At 35.0% G+C, this 6,044-nt stretch overlaps 1 pseudogene; it reads right to left on the bottom strand.

The window, feature by feature from the left end:
• Positions 1–816: 816 nt before the first annotated feature.
• Positions 817–2,555, bottom strand: LOC133864994 (7-deoxyloganetin glucosyltransferase-like; annotated as a pseudogene).
• Positions 2,556–6,044: the final 3,489 nt, after the last annotated feature.

The raw sequence follows: 6,044 nt of genomic DNA, 5'->3' as shown, positions 1-6,044 counted from the left end.
GTTTTAGCCTTATAAGCTTATATATATATATATATATATATATATATATATATATATATATATATATATGGATTGTTATAACTTAGATCATATTATAAATTATACATGATTAAATCATACTTAGTCAATATTCATACAAAATAAGTGTTGTTAACTTGTTGATATGAAGTTTATGAACCATATGATTATTACATAATTTATATTATATAATGAAGACACATTGTGTCATATAAGTATTTCACCTAACGATCCTAACGATCCTAACTTAAAAGATTTAGTATCATAAAAATTATTATATAGCTTAATAAACTTATATCATATGCGGATTCAACTACTATAGTCTATTAGATACTTACTAGTTAGATAGTATTACCATTTGATTAAATTTTATTATTAAATTATATATTATATAGAAACTTATAAATATAATTATTTAATTATAAATTTATAGTTTATAGTTTATAGATATAATTATATGTTGTATACCAATAAATTATTGTTACTTAATAATTAATATTCAATATATACATAAACAAATAATTATTCTCTCACTATTGTTAAATTGTTACTTAATAAGTAATATACTATATGAAAGTTATTTTTAATATATATATATATATGAGCCGAACCTTTTTATGAGTATGTTCGCGAACTTTAAACGAGTGAGCCAAATTTTATACGGGTATGTATCGTTTAATAATCAAGTATAGTTTCATGTCCAAGAGTAACTCATTTAATAACCGAGTCGCGCACAAGCCGAGCCCGAGCAAGCTCACAGGTAGCTTTGCTTCGTTTACATCCCTTTAGATTGTTATGCACTATGATTGATACAGAAATTAACTACAAGCTAATTGTTATAAATCAGTCTAATAAAGTGACAAAACAATGTATTTCTCACATGCTTTTTTAATAGCATGTAGAAGAAAACATATGTTTTCACATGTTTTAAAAACACGTATTACTTTATTAGATTGATTCGTAACTAATTGCTACAAACCATGTCTTTGTAACTAATTTTTGTTGAGCGCTTGTAAATCCTATTATTGACATCAAATATATATGTAATAAGCCCTTGAGCCTTGTAATAAAACCCTCGTGAGGGGATTATAAATTTGAGTAATGCTATAAGAGGACTCTTGTCCTCCAAAATGTTACATGGCTTTTATATAAAATCACCATTAATTAGATTAAAATTTACTAATGATTATCTAAAATTTAATAGTGATTTCAAAAGTCACATGAGATTTGAGAAGACGCAAAAAGAACTTTAATCTTCCTTATAACATTACTTTATAAATTTTAGGGTTAAATAACTTATTGATTCTTGAGTTTTAAGCTTTTTTAAATTTAGTACCTGAATTTTCATTTCTTTTATAGATGATACCTGAATTAGGAATAAAAACCCATTTAGTATCTCTATTACATTTTCCGTCCAAATATTAACGGCCCCCACGTATCCAAATATTTGCAATTCATTTGCTGATCCCCAGAGAATGGCCAACAAAGCATAGGCACTCCCGCACACACACTTTCCATGATTGAATTCCACCCCCAGTGCGTTAAGAACGCTCCAATTGAGGGGTGGTTCAACACTTCCTCTTGAGGGCACCAACCGGCGATTAGACCTCAGTCTCTTGTTTCAACCATAAACTCAGGTAGCAAAATCGCTGATTCACCCACAACTAAACCAGGCCTAATTATCCACAAAAACGGGTGCTTGCTATTTGCAAGTCCCCAACCAAATTCAGTCAGTTGCGGTCGTGTCATGGCAGCTATGCTGCTGAAGTTTACATACACCACTGGGTTGGGTGCCTTAGTGTCAAGCCAACGGAAACACTCAATTTCTTCTTCCCATAGACTATATATACCCAATTGACTTCAGAGGGTCGTTGGGTGGGCGATTGAGAAGTAGTTGAAGAGGGCCAATGTAATATACGCGAGGAAACATGTGGGAGAGAGCATAGGGTCACCCCTAATCACTACTCCTTTTAAAGTACAGCACAAATTCTAAGTAATAATGCGCCCCCACATGGCCACATGTGATCTATAAAAAAAATAAAATAAAATAATGCCCACATGTGCAAATCTCTCAAGCTGGCACCGCCTATGGGTAAATTATAAAAAAAAGGTTCATATGAGAGTGCCAAATAAATGGTTGAACTAATTTAAAGAAATTAATGAGATGCATACTCTCTCATAAAATATTAGCCACAGAAGCACACCGCCATGCACTTGAGTCCAACACAGAGAATATATAAGATCGAAGACAAAGCTATAGAAAGAAGAGCTGCCGGTTTCCTTTGCCATTTTGAAGTCATACTCATCCAATTAGACTATAAGTTAATTGCTCAAGTGAATCTGATAAAAAGCTAAAATATTGATCAGGCCTTTTAGAAAGGAAGAAATTGATAGTCGTTGACATGCAGTTGTTACAAGAGCTTTTAATGGATGGCCTCGACTGGGTCTTGTCAACTCAGAATTACTATAAATAATAGGATCCGGCTTCTGTACTGTATTTTTAAAGTACAGCACAGATCCTAAACAATAATGCCCACATGGCCTCATGTAATCTATAAAATAAAATAATGCTACATGTGCAAATCTTTCAAGCTGGCACCGCGTACGGTTAAATTATAATAAAGTTCATATGAGAGTGCCAAATAAATGGTTGAACTAATTTAAAGAAATTAATGAGATGCATACTCTTACATGCATAAAATATTAGCCACAGAAGAGAACTTGCTATTGTTTTAGTCCCAGGCAGGGACAGGACAAACGACTGTACATAGAAATGACGAGTAAAAAGTATGCATTCATTATTGGTTAGAATTAAAATTCAAGCATCCCAACCATTCTCAACCATGGATGCACCGATTTCTTTTAAGTTTTTGGACCTGATTTTTTACAAATTAGATATGCTCACTTCAGGATGTCTCTCCGTCGCACGCACCAGTCCACCGAGATTCAAGCCCTCATCTCTTCATTCTGCCTTCAGCCGTTCCTCTGTCCGGTCATCACGCGCTATAACGTGTCCCACACGTGCTTGTGAATAGATTTTACTAGCGGGTGCATGTTAATTTTACATGTGTCAACGTGTGGTCAGTTCTACACCATTCTTGTTGCTTTCCACTACCTTCCTCCGCCTTTGTTGGTTTCCAATACTTATGATCCGCATCCCTCTGATATCCATTAACGACGCATGTTTTTCACGCGCCGTTGAGTGGATCTCTTCTGCTAGCCTTCATCCGCCATACATGCCGTTGATGATTTGTAATAAGTTTTTTATCTTATGCTTTTACGAGCTTTTTAGTTTCTATTGTTAGGTTCTTTCAAGGGTCATGTCTCTGCTTTTCACTGTGTTGGTGTTACAGGGACGGAGGGAGGGAGGGAGGGAGAGGGGGGGGGGGGGGGGTGGCTGGCAGGGGCCATGGCCCCCCCCCAAATTTCCTAAAAAAAATAAAATTTAAAGGTGGGAAAAAAAATTAATCTAAAAAATTATAAAATATAAGGTAAAAATAAAAATTTAGCTTACTTGGCCCCTATCAAAAAACAAATTTCGGCCATTGGTCCCTGCCCATAATATTTTCTGGCTCCGTCCCTGTGATGTTATGTTTGCTTGGTGTGGACCAATCTTTGGGTTTGTCCAAGGTAAATAGGGCCGGAAAAATTTTGATTATTTTAGAATTAAAAAACACCCATTCCCTCAATGGTGTTACGAATTTTAGCATTGTTTTATCAACTTTGGGTTCATTTTTGGGGCACCCACCCTTTGAATTATCTTCTGTAGCCTTAATAACTTTTCTCTTTTTTCTCTCTCTGTCTCTTTTCTTGCAGACAACAGAGAGAGTTCGTCGTTGCTGGGGGAGGGAGGCCTCCCTCCTTCCCCCAGGTTTTGTTTTGTCCCTTAATCCTCTTGGACTAAGGTTTTGTTTCCTCCTGAGCTTTTCTCAGTGGAGGCTAGTTTTCTCTCAGCCATTAAGGCTGTGGAGCTGTTGTCCCCTAGCCTTGTTAGGCTATGGTGGTTTTTTTTTTCTGTGTTTTCTTGTCTCTTTCTTTTGTTCTTTGCAGGAAGGCCCAAATGGAGGTGTTCTAGCTTGGGAGTGCGGCGGGTTTTGTGTCTTTAATGGAGGTTCTGGCCGGTTTTATTCAAATTTTCTTCTTCAACTTTGGAGCCAGATCTGCACACCTCCGGCTATTATTCCAAGACACGCGCCCCTCAGCCGTGTTCACCGTCGTCGTCCGCTCCAGCCGCCGGAATCTCAGGCCACGTCGGTAATCGGCTCCCGGCGCGTGGCCGGCACGCTCCAGAGAGCTTGCTGCTCTTCGGCGCGCGTGTCGGATACGCTCCGCCTTTTCTGGCCGTGCACGGTGATGGATGGGGTCTACGGTGGTCGATCCTCTGCTGGGTGGTATCGGTGACGGCGCGTGTCCTCCACGCGCCGCCATCTCCGGCGGAATCCGCCACTGTCTCTCTGCCGGCAGCTGCTTTGGGTTTTCTCTGTTTTCATTATACATTCCTTTGTGCCTACTGTGGATCACAGTTTGTCTATTTGTAATGCACAAATGTTCATGGACTTATTTGGTGTCTGGGGTAGACTAGGCCAGTTTATTTGGTGTCTTTGTAATATTTGTGGATTGTACGTAGGCAACTGCTTCAAGTCAGACTTGTTTCTGACTTAAGGTTTAGGGGGGTCTTGTACCTCTAGCCTTGCACCCACCCTTGGGGCGTTTTCAGTAATATTTGGTAGCACATGCTTTCTTGTTCAAAAAAAAAAAAAAATCTTCTGTAGCCTTATTTTTGTTGAATAAATGTTGTATTTACAAAAAATTAAAAAAATTAAAAAGAAAAATAAAATCACTGTTTTAGGTAAATAGTAGCAACCTGGCGCTGCCTTATTCCCTTGTCATCATTCTGTATAAAATTATGTGAATAAGCTTTAATTACCCTGGAAACACATGCACGGCACGCCAAATCCAATTCCTAAAGTTTTATTGAAAAGCACGAATTAATTCATGGGAATTCCAGGCAAAAAATTTAGATGAACTTGGAGTTTGGTTTTACATAATATTTTAAAAAAAAATCTGAGAAATAAACTAAATTCATATCCAAGAAAAAAAAAAAATTCTAAAAATTTGGTAAACCCTAAAATTTGAAATAAACAATAGAAAATGGGCCGTTTCAATTTGTTCCCCAAAATTTTGTTGGGATAACTTCAAATATGTATCAAATATAATTGAGAAAATTATTAAATTGATTCATGTCGTTTAAGTCATTAAATATTAAATCGATTTTCATGGTTTTCATTTTATTTTATTAGTTCTTGTACACTAATTGCACCATTATTAAATTGATCATTTTGTTTAGTTTTTTTATTTTTTTTTTTAAAAAAGAATATACTTGATAATAATGCAATTTGCAAGAATCAATAAGATAAAATTGAAAACTCGCGGTTATATAACATATCTAATTGAGAAAATTATTAAATTGGTTCATGTCGTTTAAGTCATTAAATAATAAATTCGTTTTTCATGGTTTTCATTTTATTTTATTAGTTCTTGTACACTAATTGCACCATTATTAAATTGATCATTTTGTTTATATATATATTTTTTTAAAAAAGAATATACTTGATAATAATGCAATTTGCAAGAATCAATAAGATAAAATTGAAAACTCGCGGTTATATAACATATCCAAAAATTATTAAATTGGTTCATGTGGTTTAAGTCATTAAATATTAAATTCGATTTTCATGGTTTTCATTTTATTTTATTAGTTCTTGTGCATTGATTGCACCATTATTAAATTGATCATTTTGTTTATATTTTATTAAAAAGAATATACTTGATAATAATGCAATTTGCAAGTATCAATAAGATAAAATTGAAAACACGGTTATATATTTTACCAATTTAATAAAATTTTCAATCTAGCTCCTAGCTGTATCAAATTGTAAAAGAATTATAGTGTGGCTATCAGATGATCATGAATGGAAGGAACTTCTTAGCCAAAGAAAGAAAGAAGGCCTATCTGGTAGAGCCAA

This window comes from Alnus glutinosa, chromosome 3, assembly GCF_958979055.1.
Source record: "Alnus glutinosa chromosome 3, dhAlnGlut1.1, whole genome shotgun sequence".
In the NCBI taxonomy this organism is placed as follows: domain Eukaryota; kingdom Viridiplantae; phylum Streptophyta; class Magnoliopsida; order Fagales; family Betulaceae; genus Alnus; species Alnus glutinosa.
This window is presented reverse-complemented; position numbering and strand designations above follow the sequence as displayed.